Source organism: Podarcis liolepis (genome assembly GCF_965112155.1).
Source record: "Podarcis liolepis genome assembly, chromosome: W".
NCBI classification, from domain to species: Eukaryota; Metazoa; Chordata; class Lepidosauria; order Squamata; family Lacertidae; genus Podarcis; species Podarcis liolepis.
In genome coordinates, this window is record NC_139568.1 from 17,666,039 (window position 1) to 17,686,937 (window position 20,899).

A 20,899-nucleotide genomic window follows, 5' to 3' on the forward strand; every position below is an offset into this window, starting at 1 on the left:
TCAGGGTGGTTAGTTCTATCTCAAGCTACCACATTCAAGAGAAAGAGAAAGAGAGGAGGGGGGAGCAAGAGAGCTTTAGGAGCACAGCAATGGCAAGCAGCCCATCACTAAAAGGAGTTGGCAAGGATGGAGAATTTGATCCCAACTCCACTTCCTCTCATCCCAAGGGAAGCTGTTGATTAGGACCCAATTCATCCCCCCCCGCCACCGCCAATACTCCCCGCCCCTGTCGAGAGAGAGAGAGAGAGAGTATTAGTGTGGGGAATGACGCATACTGTATCAGAGTCTTAGTGCAAGAGTAGCTGATGCATGCTAAAGAACACAGGAGCCTTGCTGGGTTAGATCAGCATTTTGTTCCCACAATGGCCAACCACATGCCCTTGGGAGTCCATAGGGACACGGGGACAATAGCACTCTGTCCATCATGTTCCCCAGAAACTGATAATCAAAAGCATGTGGTTTATGATAATAGTGGCAATAAATAGCCCTGACCGGTAGCCACTGATTTTTTTAAAAAAAAATATATTTATTAGCATTTTCTATAATGAAACAAAAACAAAAATAAACAACCACAAAAAAGAAAAAATATAACAAACATACAAAAATGTAAAACTTAATAACAATTAAAAACACATAAAGTTTCAATTACTTATTTCTTTTAACTTATTTCTCAGACCTCCTCACACCTTCCCTTCTTGTATTCCAATTCAAATTATTAGCTCAGCAAATCCTTATTACTTATTTCTCAACTTTAACTTAATAATTTAATTTAACATATTATTATTTTACTTTTTTTTTCTTTCATCCATTTCCTCAATTTATTTTTGCTAACCTTATTTTCATTTAATTTAGTTCATTCTAAAAAACCAATATTACCTTATCCAAACTTAAACATCAATACTTATACATCAATACTCATTCTTAAAACATTTTTTCTAAAGTCGATCCAAATTCCCTTCCACGAATTTCCCAATTTTCATACAAATAACAAAACAAAATAAAAACAAAACAAATTATAGTTATGTACCCTTTGGATTCCCAAACTCCACCCCCCCTTTCCCGGTTTCAGTCCCCAATAAATGTCTATCAGTCTTAATCTACTATCAGCCTGGAGATCTCACATCCGAGGCTCTTAATTCTCTCTCAATTCCTCTCTGCCGGTTTTTTTGATAGTCCTTAATATTGAACACCAAATCTTGGAGAAGCTCTGGCCCAACGGGATCCATGTTTCTTCCAGCCAGACCTCCATACTTAAAAGTGGAGCCCAAATCTTGTTTCTTACTCCTTTCAAGTCCAAATGTCCCCAAAGCTCCAACTTCCACCTTAAGCAAGTTTGTAATCCTTAGGTCTTCGGATCTCCACATAAGGAGATCTCTCCATTTTTCAATCTCCAGTTCAGGCCAGATTTTCCACATCAAATTTTTATTTTCCTTTGTTTCCATCATGTCTGGCCTCAAGCTCTCCTTTGTCATCTGCAAAATTACAGCTCCTCCATCCTTTTCTTCAGGGACAACATATATCTCCTTCTCCAAATTCTCAAAGCTCTGAAGTTTCTCTTTTTGTCCAGTTGAATAGACTTCCTGATTCAAATCCTTATCAAATTCAATATTGTTATTTACTGTTAAGTCCAGAGTTGTAACATTTGTAGCCAAAACATCAATTTGGCCTTGTAACTTTCCCAAGAGAACAAAAACTCTGTCCAGTTCAGCCTGAATTTTCCCTCCTCCAGCCATTCTTGTAATGTCCCAAAACCCCCTCTAGAGGGATTTTGGTTCCTTGATAATCCTTCCAGTTCGAATCCAAAAATCAAGTTAGTTTGTATCAGCTCTTCCTTGTTTTCAACGAATTGTAAGAAAATTGTAACAATTATAACCAGCAGGAGCAACAGAAACAAAGTTCTCTTTTTCCGTCTTGACAGCCAATTTGACAGCTGTCAAACTCTTCAGTACCTCATCAACAGGCTTTCTCACGGAGCACTCCCGGATCCGGGGGGGGGGGTGGCACATCAGCTCCCAAAATTAGCTCTTCATCCTCCAGTAAAATTTCTTAAACTGCCAAACCGTGAAATTAAAATCTTTTACCAAAAAAGGGGTGGAAAGGGTTCACTCGACCTTAGTTAGCAGGTCCTTGCTTTAAATTATTTACAAGGAGGGGAGGCGGACTTCCTGTTTACACCTTCCCCTATCGTGCCTAATTCATAAAAATTTTCTTTACAATTCCAATTTCCGTACTACTCACGGGTTGTTACTTTAAAGTCCAATTGCTCACAAGAAGAAGTCAGCGCTCTCCGACAACGGCAGTGCGGCTTCACTCTGCAGGAGAAGCAGTCGACTCTCAGCACCGCGCCGCTCACCCCGTCCCCGTTCCGAAGCCTTTAAAAAGGCTCCTTCGCAGCTCGGGGGGGCGCAAATGGTGCCCGCCAAGTCACCACGCTCACAGGCTTTACCGCCTGTGATTTTTAAGGGTCCCCGCGTCGCCGCAGCGGCAAGACCCGATCCTGCGGAGCCGATTCCCTCCGGAGCTCAGAGGGAATCCGCCCGGAAGCCCCCGGTAGCCACTGATAAACATATCCTCCATGATTCTAAATGTCTACAGCTGTCCAAATTGACAGTCACCACTGTCTCCTTGTGGCTATGATAATACACCCAAGTATATCTGATTTCGAGAGGCGTGACATTTCCCTGAGCCACCCCAAAGCAGCCACAACTGCTTCCCAAATGCCAGTGCTCAGGTGGTAAGAGTAAGCAAGAGTGGCATAGCCTGTGCTGCAGTTGCTGAGCACAGAGACAAGGAGAAAACTGGCTCTTGGGGCCAGAGGGGACTGGCGCCTGCATCATGAGACTGGGCTTTCTGCCTCCCGTGCTGCCAATCGCAAGCGGACCCAGAGTCAAGCAGAGCAAAATCAGTTACAAGCAGTGATGGCAAATTCTGGTTTCGTCTCCGTTCTCCTCTTCCGAGTTCTACAAGGGCCACGTTGAGACTAGGGAAGAGAAAAAAGCAGAGAGCTAGAGCCACCACCTGGACTGGATTTGAGTAAGAAGGCAGGCAGGTGAGGGTTGCCTGAGAGGAAAGTCAGGTTGGTGGGGTAGTGCCTGGTTTGCCCTAAGGGACCAGCTGCCACTGCATGGAGCACCTGCTGATCGTTGACAAGTGCAACTCCATTTACGTGCCTTCGAGGCACATGCACACTGCCGCAAAGCTGGAAGTGGCACTTGAAGGGGCAAAAATGTCCCCCCAAAGAGCACAAAAGCGGCAAAGTGGCATGGAAACAGCATCTAGACTCCCTCCCAGGAACTTTTGCACCGACCTTACAGGCCTGTGGAGAGTTGAAGCAAGGAGTTTTGCAGGGAGTCTGGCAAGTGCTGCTGGTTTTCAAAAGGCCTTTCAAAAGGGTTTCGGCCAAAAGGTGTTAAAGAAGGATAGAACGTTTTTTATGTATGCAACTACAGCAGCAAGAATTCTCATCGCAAAACATTGGAAGACTCAAGATTTACCCACACTGGAAGAGTGGCAGACGCAACTGACGGACTATATGGAATTGGCCGAGATGACTGCCAGGATCCAAGATTTGGGAGAAGAAGCAATGGAGGAGGATTGGAAAAAATTCAAGGACTATTTACAAAAACTTTATAAGTTATATGAATCATAAGAATTCGCAGGATTTGGAAAGGCTAGCTCCAGCAACGAGATTGGGTCTATATGAAACTAAGTTATATTAATGAAAGGACTAACGTTTAAATATAACATTATATTGGTTTTTGGAGTAAATGGATAATAAGTAATTTAAACCTAAATGTAACTATCTGAAAGTACAAAAGAATGCATGAAACAAGGTTATAATTTGCTGACATTTTTATTGTTAAGAATGCACGGTGAGGGGGATGTGGGGAAGTCCGGTAGATGATTGGAAAAAAGTTTTGAAATGATGAATTTTTTCTTCTTTTCTGTTTTCTTTATTCTTGTTTCTTTGTATGTCTTTATCTGGAAAAAATGTAATAAAAAATATTTAAAAAAACAAAAAAAAAACAAAAGGGTTTCCGGAAGTTTAGAGGGTGTTTGCAGGCTTTTCCAATGCTGTCCCCACTATACGCAATTTCATTTAAACGCACGGTACCTCGGAACGCAACCCCCGTGTAAACGGGGCGTTGCCTGTACCTGATTTGAGCCTGCTACAAGAACATCTTGTTGTTTAGCCGTTTAGTCGGGTCCTACTCTTCGTGACCCCATGGACCAGAGCATGCCAGGCACTCCTGTCTTCCACTGCCTTCTGCAGTTTGGTCAGACTCATGTTTGTAGCTTCGAGGACACTGTCCAACCATCTCGTCCTCTGTTGTCCCCTTCTCCTTGTGCCCTCAATCTTTCCCAACATCAGGGTCTTTTCCAGGGAGTCTTCTCTTCTCATGAGGTGGCCAAAGTACTGGAGCCTCAGCTTCACGATCTGTCCTTCCAGTGAGCACTCAGGGCTGATTTCCTTCAGAATGGATACGTTTGATCTTCTTGCAGTCCATGGGACTCTCAAGAGTCTCCTCCAGCACCATAATTCAAAAGCATAAATCCCTCAGCAATCAGACTTCTTTATGGTCCAGCTCTCACTTCCATAACCATGGCTTTAACTATACGGACCTTTGTTGGCAAGGTGATGTCTCTGCTTTTTAAGATGCTGTCTAGGTTTGCCATCGCCTTTCTCCCAAGGAGCAGGCATCTTTTAATTTCATGACTGCTGTCACCATCTGCAGTGATCATGGAGCCCAAGAAAGTAAAATCTCTCACTGCCTCCATTTCTTCCCCTTCTATTTGCCAGGAGGTGATGGGCCCAGTGGCCATGATCTTCGTTTTTTTGATGTTGAGCTTCAGACCATATTTTGCGCTCTCCTCTTTCACCCTCATTAAAAGGTTCTTTAATTCCTCCTCACTTTCTGCCATCAAGGTTGTGTCATCTGCATATCTGAGGTTGTTGATATTTCTTCCGGTGATCTTAATTCCGGCTTGGGATTCATCCAGCCCAGCCTTTCGCATGATGAATTCTGCATATAAGTTAAATAAGCAGGGAGACAATATACAGCCTTGCCGTACTCCTTTCCCAATTTTGAACCAGTCAGTTGTTCCATATCCAGTTCTAACTGTAGCTTCTGTTGGTTTCTATTTCCCTCACTGAGTAGCAAATGCATGTCACAAGACAATGTTTACATTCCACAGTTCAAGTTACTGTTGGATTCCCACGGGAAAAAGAGACTGGATGTGACGTACACTGGTTTCCTGTTTTCTTTGTTCTGTCGTTTCTTTGTTGAGAGAGAGTTGCTCTCTGCTCTCACAGAGGCAAAATGTATGTTTGTGTGTTCTCGGTATAGTTGAGAAATAAAATTATCATGTAGCACGATACCTGCTTATCCTTTCGTCTGCGGAACTACACTTTGCTGTATCAGCTCCAAATGGGCCGGAGCTAATCAAACTAACAGCTTCTTCCCCCACATAGAGATTTATCAGGAGATAGATGAGGTGATCACGCACTCCCATTTCTTTAAGAACTTGCCATAGTTTGCTGTGGTCAACACAGTCAAAGGCTTTTGCATAGTCAATGAAACAGAAGTAGATGTCTTTCTGGAACTCTCTAGCTTTCTCCATAATCCAGCGCATGTTTGCAATTTGGTCTCTGGTTCCTCTGCCCCTTCGAAATCCAGCTTGCACTTCTGGGAGTTCTCGGTCCACATACTGCTTAAGCCTGCCTTGTAGAATTTTAAGAATAACCTTGCTAGCGTGTGAAATGAGTGCAATTGTGCGGTAGTTGGAGCATTCTTTGGCACTGCCCTTCTTTGGGATTGGGATGTAGACTGATCTTCTCCAATCCTCTGGCCACTGCTGAGTTTTCCAAATTTGCTGGCATATTGAGTGTAGCACCTTAACAGCATCATCGTTTAAAATTTTAAATAGTTCAGCTGGAATACCATCACTTCCACTGGCCTTGTTATTTGCAGTGCTTTCTAAGGCCCATTTGACTTCACTCTCCAGGATGTCTGGCTCAAGGTCAGCAACCACACTACCTGGGGTGTACGAGAAATCCATATCTTTCTGGTATAATTCCTCTGTGTATTCTTGCCACCTCTTCTTGATGTCTTCTGCTTCTGTTAGGTCCTTTCCACTTTTGTCTTTTATTATGGTAATCTTTGTACGAAATGTTCCTTTCATATCTCCAATTTTCTTGAACAGATCTCTGGTTTTTCCCATTCTATTGTTTTCCTCTATTTCTTTGCATTGCTCGTTTAAGAAGGCCTTCTTGTCTCTCCTTGCTATTTTTTTGGAAATCTGCATTCAATTTCCTGTATCTTTCACTATCTCCCTCGCATTTTGCTTGCCTTCTCTCCCCAGCTATTTGTAAGGCCTTGTTGGACAGCTACTTTGCTTTCTTGCATTTCCTTTTCATTGGGATGGTTTTAGTTGCTGCCTCCTGTATAATGTTACGAGCCTCCATCCATAGTTCTTCAGGCACTCTGTCCAGCAAATCTAAATCCTTAAACCTGTTCCTCACTTCCACTGTGTATTCATAAGGGATTTGACTTAGATTGTATCTTACCGGCCCAGTGGTTTTTCCTACTTTCTTCAGTTTAAGCTTGAATTTTGCTATAAGAAGCTGATGATCTGAGCCACAGTCAGCTCCAGGTCTTGTTTTTGCTGACTGTATAGAGCTTCTCCATCTTTGGCTGCAGATAATGTCAGGGAGAGGCAAACGGGGAAAGATTTAAGGGGAGAAACCAGCACTTATAGAGAGCCGAAAGAGATCATTAGCAGTCTGTCGTCTCACTGCGAGCCAGAGGCAGGGAGGGAGGAGGATGAGCCTAGAACCAGTCATTCTGTAAACAGAGGGAGTCAGGGGTGTGGTTTCCGCAGACTTGCATGTTGGGTAAAAAAAAGGGGGGGAAAGCAGACGCGGCAACTGTGCTGGAAGGGTCGGACGTGATTTGAAACACAGGAGATGTACTTTTGAACTTTGTCAATAAATCAAATAGATTGGAACTGGTCGTGAGCCCAGAGTTTTATCTATGCCGGCTTGACAGCATAAAGCCTATGACAGCTTGCCGCGTCTCAAATTGCTGCTGGAAAGCTGGTGAAATAAGGAATAAGCCTCAGAATGGAAAAGGAGGTGTTGGAGCTGAAAAAGCGAAATGTCGCTCTGGAACAAAGATCGGCCGACCTGCAGAGCCATCTGGAGGAAGCCAGGGCTGCTCAGAGAGGAACCCCAGGTGGGCTATTGGCAGATGGGGGCAAGCCAGTGTGGGTGGAATGGTTCCATGGGGATCCAGAAAGTTACTTGGATTTCAAGACCAAGATGCGATATTTTTTAGAGCTTGAATCAGCCAAGTTTGGGAACGATGGCAAGAGAGTTGCTCACATCATTAGACACCTGGCGGGAGGGGCTAGAAGCTGGATCAGGCCATTAATAGCCTCAGGGAATGAAGCCCTCAGAAATGAGGCCAAATTTTGGCAAGCTATGGACTTTATCTATGCAGATCAAAGTTTAATTGACAAAACGCAGGAGGAGCTGCTGGCTTTGAAACAAGGCAAATCCACGGTACGCAGTTACTGGTCCGAATTTGCTATGCTCGTGCAGAAACTGGGTTGGGATTTAGAGACTGAACCTGTACAAGCGTTGTTTAAAAATGGACTTAACCCAGAAATTAAGGACGAGCTTGCAAGGGGGCCACGACCTAAAAATATGGATGAATTAACAAAGGCTGCTCTTGGGGTGGGTTTGAGACAAGAAGCCAGATGGCAGGAAAGGAAGCAAGGCAGAGAGCGGAGTTTCCATGGTGACCGCATTCTTGAGATGCCTGCAGCTGCCCCAGAACGTCAACAAGAGCCGGAGCCCATGGAAATAGGCACAGCCCAGGCGCGGGAGAGTTTGAAAGCCCAACGGTCTGGCGGGAAGGAGAAAAAAGACTTGCAAGCGGCAAAAAGATGTTTTGTGTGTCAGAAGACTGGGCACTTTGCCAGAGTGTGTCCAGAGCGTCGTAACTGGCAGGGAATGGTGGGGGCCACCCAGCAGGCAGAGGCAGAGGAGCCCCAGCCTTCGGGAAATGAAGAAGCCTGGCTGGTGGTGAACCGGGGCAACAGCCAGGCGGGAGCAACACAGAAAGTCCTCGGCTTGGGCACCCCAAAGCAAGCATAATGTTGAAGGTGGTCCTAGAACTCCCAAATGGACAGACGGTGGAGGAGTTGGCGCTCGTTGATTCTGGTGCGTCAGCGTCCTTTTTTAGCAAGGAGTTTGCTGCGCAGCACCAACTGAACCTGAGGCCTCTGGATTTTCCACTGCAAGTGACCACAATTGATGGAAGAGAACTGCTGGGAGGTGAAGTGACGCATCGAACACCTCCAATTCGAATGCATGTGGCTACCCACTCAGAGGTCATCGCCTTTCACGTGGCCACACTGGCGGGTCCGCCTATCATATTGGGCATGAGCTGGTTGGCGTTGCACGATCCGGTGGTTTCCTGGCACCAACGGTCCCTGACGTTCGGTTCGACGCACTGCATGGAGAACTGCCTGGCTCAAGGGCTACCTCAACAAAGTGAGGGCAGGAGGGCAGCAGCATGCAGAGCGCGGACGAGCGAGATTCCGTCGTGTTACAGGGATCTACAGGAGGTGTTCAGCGAGAAAGAGGCGGGTGCGTTGCCGCCACATCGACCATATGACTGTCAGATCAACCTGGCCCCGGGGGCCATGTTGCCGGTGGGGAAAACCTATTCCATGTCGGAGGGAGAGCTCAAGGACGTAAAGGAGTTTATTGAGAAAAACCTAAGAAGGGGGTTCATCCAGGAGTCCAAGGTGGCAGGGGGGAGCCCAGTGTTCTTCGTGGACAAGAAGTCGACTAAAGAACGGAGACTTGTGGTGGACTTTAGAACCCTGAACAGCCTGACGGAACCGGTGGCTTTCCCAATGCCGAGGATCGACGACGTTTTGGCACGGGTGCGGAAGGGGAAGATTTTCACCAAACTGGACCTCCGGGGGGCTTACAACCTCATCCGAGTACGAGAGGGGGATGAGTGGAAGACCACCATGTTCACCCCGATGGGGGTGTTTGAGTATTTAGTCATGCCCTTTGGTTTGCAGTGTGGAAGTCACTGTTTCCAAGCCTTCATGCACCATGTACTAGGACCTTTGCTCTACAAGAACTGTTTTTGCTTTTTGGACGACTTGCTTGTGTACTCAGAAGATGAACAACAGCACGTGAAGGACGTACGTCAGGTACTGAGCAAACTCAAGGAGCACCGCTTGTGGGTCAAGCTGGAGAAATGTCAGTTCCACGCAAAGGAAGTCAAATTCCTGGGGTACCGACTGTCGGACCAGGGGTTGGCCATGGATCCGGAGAAAGTGAAAGCGGTGGTGGAATGGGAGAGTCCCAAAACCAGGAAAGATGTTCAGCGTTTCCTGGGTTTCAGCAATTTCTACAGGAAATTCATAAAAAAATTTGCAAAATTGACGGCGCCCATAATGGGCTGTCCCAGTGTCAAGAAGAGTTTTCAGTGGACACAGGCGGCCCAAGAGGTGTTTGAGAAGCTTAAGAGGGCTTTCGCTTCGGAGGAGCAACTGATCCACGTCGACCCTGCTCAACCACTACGGGTGGAGACAGTTGCGTCGGATCGGGTGATAGGGTCGGTGCTGCTGCAGCCAGATCGAAAGGGGGAGTGGCGACTGTGTGCCTTCTTTTCGCAGAAACTGAACAAATCGGAGCAGAACTACACTATCTATGATAAGGAATTGCTTTCGATCGTGGCTGCTTTCAAACAATGGAAGCACTTCCTGGTTGGGGCAAAGCACCAAATTTTGGTGTGCACTGACCACAAAAATTTGGAGTACTGGCGTACGGCGCGGGTGTTGTACCAGAGACAGATAAGATGGGCAGAGTTCTTTGCCAACTTCAACTTCAAGATCCAATATGTGCCGGGAGAGCAGAATGCAAGGGCGGATGCGCTCTCCCGGAAACCCGAGTATATGATGGGGGAAGGTCCTCCGGTGGCAAGACTGATGTTCCCTGAGAGCAAATGGATGTGCGGGGGGACGTTAGTCAAGGACGACGAACTGATGCAACTGCTCAGAGACGATGTCTTTGCCAGACAAAAAATGGGGGAGTTAAGAGAAAAAGGGGGTGCCATGGGGGGTTTTGAAGTGAAAGGGGGGCTACTGTACCATAAAGGGGCCTTGTATGTTCCAGGAGAAAACCTTCGGGGCAGAATTCTCAAGCAACTCCACGACAGCTGCACAGCAGGGCATTTTGGACAGCATAAGACCATGCTACTGGCCACACGGGAATTTTGGTGGCCAAGGGTGAGAGAGGATGTAAAGGAATATGTGTGAGGGTGCGACACATGCCAGAGGGCCAAAGGGGAAAGGGCGGCACCAGCGGAGTTGCTGGAACCGTTGCCCACACCAGGGAAACTATGGGAGGTGGTAGGGGTGGATTTTATCACTGATCTGCCCAGATGTAAGGGTAAGACCGCAGTCATGGTGGTGGTGGATCTCCTGACCAAAATGTGCCATTTCGTGCCCCGTTCGCACGCAGTGACGGCGGAAGAAACAGCCAATTTGTTTGTAGAGCATGTGTTTAGGTTGCATTGGGTACCTTCACGGGTGGTTTCGGACCGGGGGGCTCAATTTACCTCACGATTTTGGCGCAAACTCATGGGGCTGCTCCAGGTGGAAGTGAGCTTTACGACGGCTAGGCACCCCGAGACCAATGGGCAAGCGGAGAGGGCGAATGCTGTTTTACAACAGTATTTGCGGTGTTATGTAAGTCAGAAAGAGAACGATTGGGTGGACAAACTAGCCCTGGCAGAGTTTGCTTACAATAACGCGGAGAATGTATCCACTGGGATGACTCCGTTCTTTGCCAATCATGGGCGTCATCCAAGGGCTTTCCCCAGGAGGGGGGAGAAGTCTTGGAGTGTTCCCGCTGCCGAACAGTTTGTGGAGGAGATGGAAGCGATCCACAGACAGCTGCAGTTGAATTTGGAAAGGGCTCAGGAGTTATACAAGAAGGAAGCCGACAAACATCACCGGGGGTTATCAGGGTTGGGGACAAGGTGTGGTTGTCCACGCAAGGATTGCCTTGGAAAGGGGGCTGCAAGAAACTCGAGCCCAGGAAGGTAGGGCCCTTTGAGGTTATCCAACAAATAAATCCGGTGGCGTTTAAGCTCAGGTTGCCAGAGAGCATGAGAATCCACCAGGTGTTCCACAGGTCACTGCTGTTCCCCTACAGGGAGGGGGGAAGGAGGCAGGGTAGTGGGGAAGGGGAAGGCCCACCACCCGAAATGGAGGAAAGGGAGCAGTGCAACGAGGTTACGGAAATACTGGACTCTCATTGGAGAGGGGGGAATTTGGAATATTTGGTGGCTTGGGAAAGGGCCCTGACATCAGAGAATACCTGGGTCCCGGAAGACAGTATTTCCGACAAGGAACTGGTGGAGGAGTTCCACAGTTTTTCCCCTGACAAACCCAAAAGCAAGGGTAGGTCCTTTCAACAGGTGTTCGAAACAACAGATGACGAAGAGGAATTCGAAGGTTTCCCAGCATTGGACGAGGAGGAGGAAGAAGATGAAGGCGTAGACTGGGGAACACCAGGAATTGGGGGTTGGAGGGGGGTGTTCGAAGAGACGGATGAGGAAGAGGGTAGTTTTGCTGGCTTCTCCCCTACCACCCCAGAGGAAAGAGATATGGGTACAGTCGGGTCTCCTGAGCGGGAAGGGGCCTTTGAGGAGGGGGTGGATGTCAGGGAGAGGCAAACAGGGAAAGATTTAAGGGGAGAAACCAGCACTTATAGAAAGCCAAAAGAGATCATTAGCAGTCTGTCGTCTGACAGCAAGCCAGAGGCAGGGAGGGAGGAGGATGAGCCTGGAACCAGTCATTCAGTAAACAGAGGGAGTCAGGGGCGTGGTTTCCGCAGACTTGCATGTTGGGTAAAAAAAAGGAAAAAGAAAGCAGACGCGGCAACTGTGCCGGAAGGGTCGGACGTGATTTGAAACACAGGAGATGTACTTTTGAACTTTGTCAATAAATCAAATAGATTGGAACTGGCCATGAGCCCGGAGTTTTATCTATGCCGGCTTGACAGCATAAAGCCTATGACAGAGAATATAATCAATCTGATTTCGATGCCGCCCATCTGGTGATGTCCATGTGTAGAGTCGTCTCTTGTGTTGTTGGAAAAGCGTGTTTGTGATGACCAGCTTGTTCTCTTGGCATAACTCTATTAGCCTTTGCCCTGCTTCGTTTTGAACTCCAAGGCCAAACTTGCCAGTTGTTCCTTTTATCTCTTGACTCCATACTTTAGCATTCCAATCCCCTATAATGAGAAGAACATCCTTCTTTGGTGTCATTTCTATAAGGTTTTGTAAGTCTTCATAGAATTGGTCAATTTCAGTTTGTTCAGCACCAGTGGTTGGTGCATAAACTTGGATTGCTGTGATGTTAAAAGGTTTGCCTTGGATTTGTATCGAGATCATTCTATCATTTTTGAGATTGCATCCCAGTACAGTTTTCGCCACTCTTTTGTTGACTATGAGGGCCACTCCATTTCTTTTACGGGATTCTTGCCCACAGTAGTAGATATGATGGTCATCCGAACTGAATTCGCCCATTCCCATCCATTTTAGTTCACTGATGCCCAGGATGTCAATATTTATTCTTGCCATCTCATTTTTGACCACATCCAACTTACCAAGGTTCATGGTTCTTACATTCCAGGTTCCTATGCAACATTTTTCTTTACAGCATTGGACTTTCCTTTCGCTTCCAGGAAAGGAAAGAACAAGAACATCTAGAGGATATCAAACCAACTGTTACCTTTTCTAGGAAGCTGTCTTCTCCCTGAGATCCGAGGAGGAAGGCAAGAGCAAAAGAAAAGTGGGGAAAAGACAACAAAGTGTGTTAATGGGACAGGCCCTGAGAAGAGAAAGAAACAGCCCATTGGCTGAACAGTATCTGGGCAGATGGCAGGAAAATGCACACGATTTAGTGGCCCTGCGAAAGGGCAGGTGGGAAGACAAGAACTTGGGATGACTCAGTCACCGCAAAGGACATGAACAGCACACAGGAAGCGAATGCACAGCTACAGAAGCTGAAGCTGAATGCAGCAAAGGACCCCCAGTCCACACATTTCTGAGTGGAAGAGCAGCTGTTTTTCAAGCAGGCAAGCAGAGTGGGAAGGTTAGACATTCAGCAAATGAACCTGCCAGGTAAATCAACCCCTTTCCCTACCAGGTCAATAGGTTTGGTGACGGGAACTTCGCGAATCGGCTGCCGCATCCAGCACAAGGCTTCCAAGGAGGTCCTGAAGCAGCTTGGTAGGCAGCTCCCACTGATGGTGAGGAAATAGTCCTTGCCACGGTCAAGGTGAAGGACAAAGATATCCTCAATCTTATCTTCTCCTGATTTGAGAAGCGTCACAGAGTCCTTGCTGACGTACACATCCAGGGAAATGTCCACCGTCTCATCTAAAACGGGAGGAGGTCAGGTAGATACACTCTTTGGCACAGCCAAGTTTGCTTGTCTGTAAATTAAAAGTTAAGATAGTGAAGAATTGAACAGAAGGACACAATAGGAGCCTGCTGGATCAGGCCAATGGCCCATCTAGTACAGCATCCTGTTCTCCCAGGTGTATGGGGGAAACCTTAACTTCAAGAATTAGGAGAAGAAGCGACTCAGTTCCCACCCCCACCCCACTTTCCTCTCTATTCCTCCAAAGCAGCAGCTGCACAAAAGATGGTGACAGGATACTGGGGGGTAAGAGAAAGTGATCCTAACAAAAGAATATAAAAAGGGAAAGCACTTATTTGTCTCCTAAAGGATTTTTGCGCCCCCATGTAACTTTCTTTTTTAGTTTACATTTCATTGAGTTTTTAAAAGTTTGGCTAGTTCTGTATGATCCCCAAGATATTTTTGTGCCTCCACAACGTAAAAATAGGCATTTTTTTAAAAAAAAGTTATTTTTTGACGGACTGCTCTCACTGGTTCCCTGCAATGCCAAAAGGTTTTTGGGGACCCTTCAGCATTTTTGGGCTTCAATTCATGTGTGTGTGTGTGTGTGTGTGTGTGTGTGTGTGTGTGTGCTTGTTTAAAGCTGGTCACACACTTTTACACTTTGGGCTCACCTGCTTTGAAATGTGGCCCTTGGAGGCTTGAGCATGGGGCAATGTAGCCCACAAATGTTAAGCCTCCCCTGCTCTACAAAACTCCCAAGGTTTGAGGGAGGAGGGTTGGGAAGAGGAGGAGAAAAGGGGGGATGAAAAGGAAACAAAAGCCTTCCCTAGATGACCCTTGGGTTCCCTTTCCAACTCTACAGTTCTATGATTCCAGAGAGAGACTCACTGGGCTCCAAGTATCCCTCACAGGGCTCAGCGCAAAGCCATGGCTTACAATACTGGCTGTCACTGAGCTTGGGGATAAAGGAGAAATGGAGGGTGACCTGCCCGTTGTTTGTGATCTGGAACCTCTCCTTCTGCAGCTGCCGGAACTTCACATTCTCAAATGAAAACTGCAGAGCAAAATGGGGGGAGGGGGGGAAAGAGAGTGCTTGCCTTCAGCAGATGGTAAGGAAACGTGCTCCAGGGGGAACTTTGTCCTTGGCCCCGGGCTCTCATTTAGGGGACTGCACATGCAACAGGTCCAAACGCCACCTCACAGTGGCCTCATTTGTTCTTGAGTGTCCATGTGGGGCTCTCCAGATATTGCTGCACTTGCTGTGGGATGTGAAACACAAGAGCAGTCAAGTACAACATTCCTAGAGTGAACATGTTTAGACATGGGGAGGGATGTTTGTCCAGTCAGCAGGTAAACTTCCTGTTTCCCTCTGGGCTGGGACAGACTTCCTCTACATGTGACTAGAGGTGGGTGTGGTCTCACCTGTGCAGGCAATGATAAAAGCACAGGGCAGGGCAGCCATCTCTCTCTTCCTTCTTTCTTTCACCACATGCATCGAAGAAGCAACATCTACTGAGTCAAAGAAGCCCTCTTGGCTCCCAGCCAAGAGGGCTTCTTTGACCCAGTAGATGTTGCTTCTTCGATGCATGTGGCTCCCAGCCAAGAGAGGACAAAGGGACTGTCTTCTTAAGAGATAGATTCCAAGTATATGTTACTTCATTAAGCTAAGTCTGCCTTCTGGGATCTGATTGTGAACAGAATGTGAGTAAACTCTTTTTATACTTTTGTAAAAGACTGTGTCATCTCTTCTATTTTATGAGGAAATATGGGGAAATTACCAGAATAGTTATTACAGAGGCTTTAGCAAGCCTGAGCAAACGCTGCCGTTGCAAACTTAAAATAAAGGGGAATGTTTTACTCTGCTGAAATTGGGGAACTTGTTAACACAAGTTAGATAAGGATATAATCAGACAATATATCCTCTCCTCATCCCTGAACGTTCCCACACTTGCAACTTCCCATTGCCACTGGCCATGTTGGCTGGGGATGATGGGAGTTGTAGTCCAGCATCTGGAGGGCACCACACTGGCTACCCCTGGAGTATTTGCCTGTGAGGAAGAGGAAGAGGCTGCAGCTCAGTGGAAGGGCATCTGCCTTGCATGCAGAGGTCCCATGTTCTATCCCCAGCATCTCCAGGTAGGGCTGGGAGAGATCCCCCGGAAATCCTGGGGAACCACTCGGAGACAGTATAAACAAGACTGAGCTAGATGGGCCAAGGGCCTGACATGCTATAAAGCAGGCTTCTTTCCCCCCTGATCTTTTTGCAGCAAACCCTCTTTAAGGGGCTGGAGAGGATCCTATTCGTCTTTACCTCCCTCCAGGGAGGGAAGGAATTCGTTCTCCATCCTGTCCATCAACTGAACAATATCCTCAAACACTTTCTGGTACCGTCGGTCATCCACAACCTTCACCTATTGGGGGGGGGGGGACAGAGCACATTTGTTGGGGCTATGGACTAAAGGGGGGGCATGAGTTAAGAGCAGAAAGGCCTGATGCACCCCCCTGTTCCCAGCCCTGAAAGAGGCAAGTACTGTAACTCTGAGAGCTTCCCCAGGATGGCAGCGGCTGTGACTTCCAGACCCAATGGGCTGAAGCCAAATGCTCCAAGCCAAGTACCACAGAAGCTCCATTGCATGAATGGAGCCAACGGTTAAGGTATACAGTTCAGTCCATGTGGTCTGCCATGCCTGCAGGAGCAGCATGTACTCAGAACAGTGGAGAATGGAAGCCTAGGGATTTAACAGAGCCAAAACCTGCCCACTCCTTGCACCGGAAGTCATTTGCCAAGGAGGAGCTCTGTGGAAAGGGGCCTGGTTGTTGGTCAGGGCCTGCCCAGATTCGAGGAGGTGCCACATAGCAGGCAACTAAAAACCCTGAATAGACGATAGCCCTGGCCAGGGCAGGTGTTACCCCTGTGAGGAAGAGGGAGCTGACGGGCTTGTGGTCGCTCCTTTTCAATTCCATGTGGCTTCGGTAGCTGAGCTGATTCATGCTGCCTCCTCTCCAGAGGATTGGATCACACCATGCTGGCACACGGCACTTCCCACTGCAAGGAGGCAGGAGAGACAACAGGACTGTTCGACTGGCTGAGGCAACACACAAGGCTCACACAGTCAAACTTTGGCTCCACACACGGCCTGTGATCTTGACCACGGTCAACAGCTGGAGATGTGTGCAGGCATTTTGCCTCATGGAGAGAGTTGTTAGGAAATCAAAAGCTGCCTTCTACCAGGTCAGAATGAATTTCTGACCTACCCCAGTTTTGATTCCTACATTGCAGGGGGTTGGACTAGATGAGCCTCATGATCCCTTCCAACCCCACAAATAATTAATTAAGTCTACTCTGGCTGGCAGCAGCTCTCTGTGGCCCAATCCTTTTTCAGGTGGAGGTGCCTTTCAACTTGAGACTCTGCATACAAAGCATATGGCACACCACCAAATTATGATCCTTCCCAAAAGCAATGGGCCCCGTTATTCTTCTTTTTTTTTTAAAAAAAAAAATGATATTTATTGAAATTTTGCAGACAATAAAAGGTTACAAAATTAAAAATAAGAAATAAAAAGAATAACAATAATAAAAGAAAAAGAGATACAAAAATACAAAGACAAAATACATAGAAAGTAAAAAAAAAGTTAAAAAGAAATCAATATTTTCATGTCTTATATTTCATTTACTTGTTTCCTGACCTCCTCACACACCCCTTTTTTGTATTCCAGTTCACATGGTTAATTCAGCAAATCCTTACCCTCTATCATTTATCTTCACTCAATATATTAACCTATTATAACTATATATTTTCAACCATTGTCAATCCGTATTTACATATTCTTGTTAATCTTTTTACCAATACCGCTTATTTTCAATCCAACATCCCTTTAACATTCATTGATTTTACAATATTTCTGCAAGTAGTCTTTAAATTTCTTCCAGTCTTCTTCCACCACCTCTTCTCCCTGATCTCGGATTCTGCCAGTCATTTCTGCCAGTTCCATGTAGTCCATCACCTTCATCTGCCATTCTTCCAGTGTGGGTAAATCTTGTGTCTTCCAATACTTTGCAATCAATATTCTTGCTGCTGTTGTTGCATACATAAAAAAAGTTCTGTCCTTCTTTGGCACCAATTGGCCGACCATGCCCAAGAGGAAGGCCTCTGGTTTCTTCAGGAAGGTATATTTAAATACCTTTTTCATTTCATTATAGATCATCTCCCAGAAAGCCTTAATCTTTGGGCACGTCCACCAAAGGTGAAAGAATGTACCTTCAGTTTCTTTACATTTCCAACATTTATTATTGGGCAAATGATAGATTTTTGCAAGCTTGACTGGTGTCATGTACCACCTATATATCATTTTCATAATATTCTCTCTTAAGGCATTACATGCCGTAAATTTCATACCAGTGGTCCACAACTGTTCCCAGTCAGCAAACATAATGTTATGCCCAACATCTTGTGCCCATTTAATCATAGCAGATTTAACCGTTTCATCCTGAGTGTTCCATTTTAACAGCAAGTTATACATTCTTGAAAGTATCTTAGGGAAAAAGAGGGGTCCTTCTACCACATGTGGTGGGAATGCAAAAAGGCAAAAGGTTTTTGGGAAAGTGTATATAATGAAATGAAGAAAAATTTAAGGTATACATTTGGAAAAAAAACCGAGGCTTTCCTGTTAGGAATATTAGGAAGGGAGATAAAGAGTAACGATTGTAAATTGTTTCAATATGCAACGACTGCAGCAAGAGTCCTCCTGGCCCAAAACTGGAAACAACAGAAAATACCGACAGTTGAGGAATGGAGAATGAAATTGTTAGATTACGCGGAGTTGGATAGATTGACGGGGAAAATTAGATACTTAAGAGACCAAAGGTTCATTGAGGACTGGGGGAAATTTGTGGAATATCTGGAAAATATAAGTGAAGGACAGATAACACTAGTGGGATTTAAAAGAGCACTGTGAAAAATGTAGGAGTATTGTCTAAAGAGAAATGGAAGTAAGGAGTCAAATAATGTCAATATAAAGTATGAAATGCGTAATTTAAAAAATGACTACGGATGATTTGTGGAGAAGCTGAAGGAAGTCCTAAAGAAAGTAATTTGTGATAATAAGATGTAGAATTTTATTTCTGTTTTGTTTTGATGTAAATTAATAAAAAATATGTTTGGGGGAAAAAAGAAAGTATCTTAGTTTTGGGATCTAACAATTCTGTTTCCAACTTTGATTTTTCCACCTGGAAGCCAATTTTTTTATCCAAATTATATACCTCTCTTATTTGGTAACTATCTTTTAGTTTCTCAAAGCTCTGCAATTTCAATTTGTCTCCTTCTTGCTCCAAAATCTCCCAATATTTTGGCCATTTGGCCTCCATATTGGGCCTTTTCTGGGCCTTTGCCTCCATTGGTGACAACCACCTTGGGGTTTTATTTTCAAGTAAGTCTTTATACCTTGTCCAGACATTAAACAGTGCTTTCCTGACAATATAGTTTTTAAATGCTTTATGCGCTTCAACCTTGCCGTACCACAAGTATGCATGCCACCCAAAAACATTATTGAAGCCTTCTAAGTCCAAAATGTCTGTGTTCTCAAGAATCAGCCAATCTTTCAACCAGCAGGAAGCTGCTGATTCATAATAGAGTTTAAGGTCTGGCAGGGCAAATCCCCCTCTTTCTTTTGCATCAGTTAGTATTTTAAATTTTATTCTGGGCTTCTTGCCCTGCCAGACAAATCTAGAAATGTCTCTCTGCCACTTCTTGAAACAGTCCATCTTGTCTAAAATCTGTAATGATTGGAACAGAAACAACATTCTTGGCAATACATTCATCTTTATAACAGCAATTCGACCCAACAAGGAAAGCTTCAGATTTGACCATATTTCTAAATCCTTTTTGACCTCCGACCAACATTTTTCATAATTGTCTTTAAATAAGTTCCCATTTTTAGCTGTCATATTAATCCCCAAGTATTTCACCTTCTTAACCACTGTTAAACCTGTCTCATTCTGAAATCTCTCTTTCTCAGTCGTTGTTAAATTTTTCTCAAGGACTTTAGTTTTTAACTTATTCAACTTAAATCCTGCCACATGACCAAACTCTTGAATCAGTTCTAATACTCTTTTAGTACTAGATTCTGGCTCCTGTAATGTCAATACTAAGTCATCTGCAAAGGCTTTCAGTTTGTATTGTTTAGCTCCGACCATTATACCTTTAATCAAATGGTCCCTTCTAATCATATTTAGCAGAACCTCCAGGACCGAAATAAAAAGTAATGGGGAAATTGGGCAGCCTTGTCATGTCCCTTTCTCTATCTTAAATTCCTCTGTCACCACATTGTTAACTATTAGTTTAGCCTTTTGTTCTGAATAAATTGCACTTATACCATTTTCAAACTCTTGACCGACCCCCATCCCCTGAAGATTTTTCTTCATAAAGCTCCAAGAAATATTATCAAAGGCTTTCTCGGCGTCCACAAAGATTAAAACTGCTTTAGTGTTAATGTCCTCTTGCAACTTCTCCAAAATGTTAATTATATTCCTCGTGTTGTCAGACAAGTGTCTGCCTGGGAGAAAGCCAGCTTGGTCCTTGTGTATCTCTTCCCCTAGTACTTTTTTTAGCCTTTTAGCCAAAATGTCAGCAAATATTTTGTAATCCACATTTAACAGGGATATGGGTCGGTAGTTCTTAAGTTGTGTCTTTCCAGACTCAGTTTTCGGTATAAGTGTAATATATGCTTCTTTCCATGGGCCCCGTTATTCTTGTTCAGACACTATTTTTTCAGTGATCCAAGCTTCAAGAAATGTAAAAATACCCTTTCTGGCACCTGAAATGCTGCCCAAAGGAGCCTACCGTTTTCCGGCTTCGTCACTACATGTTCCGCCTGTCCTTTTGATTTCCCCAGTACCACAGCAAGAGAAATTAAACTAGCAGGCCTAGGTGGCTTCTTACAGTTGTCAATAACCACAATAATATGCAAAATCATGGATGATGAGGCTCAATGGCTACTAGCCATAATGGCCACAGAACATACTCCACCAACAAAAGCAGTATGGCTTGGAGGAGGGGAGCGTGCTGTTGCACTCAGGTCCTGTTTGTGGGCTCCCCAAGAGGCATCTCATTGGCCAATGTAAGGACAGGATGCTGGGCCAGATGGACCAATGGCCTGATCCAGCAGGGCTGCTCTCATGTTCTTATGCCCTGGCAGATTCATTTTGAGAGAGCACCAAGTCTAATTCCCAGACTTCCTTGACACAAACAGGATTCTCATTCAGCCTGCTGCACCTTTCAATGAACTGCAACATCGGTTATACACACCATGAAACAGAGGATGCTGGTTATCAGGACAAATGTGGGGAAAAGGCTGCTTGTGGGAAAGGAGCCAAAACAGAGACTTTGAGCAGGGATGGGTTGAGGAAGACAACATATCACAGCCTTGCATTTCA

General features: G+C 45.4%; 1 pseudogene across 1 annotated transcript in view; it reads right to left on the reverse strand.

Moving 5' to 3' along the window:
• Window positions 1–20,899, reverse strand: part of LOC310697825 (inositol polyphosphate 5-phosphatase OCRL-like) — a 102,092-nt pseudogene that overhangs the window by 28,535 nt on the left and 52,658 nt on the right. Inside the window, exons 7-10 of the transcript XR_014530133.1 lie at window positions 16,378–16,513; window positions 15,768–15,878; window positions 14,356–14,521; window positions 13,246–13,481 (exon numbers count right to left, since the gene is read on the reverse strand). The product of XR_014530133.1 is annotated as an inositol polyphosphate 5-phosphatase OCRL-like (transcript). The remainder of the gene's footprint in view (window positions 1–13,245; window positions 13,482–14,355; window positions 14,522–15,767; window positions 15,879–16,377; window positions 16,514–20,899) is intronic.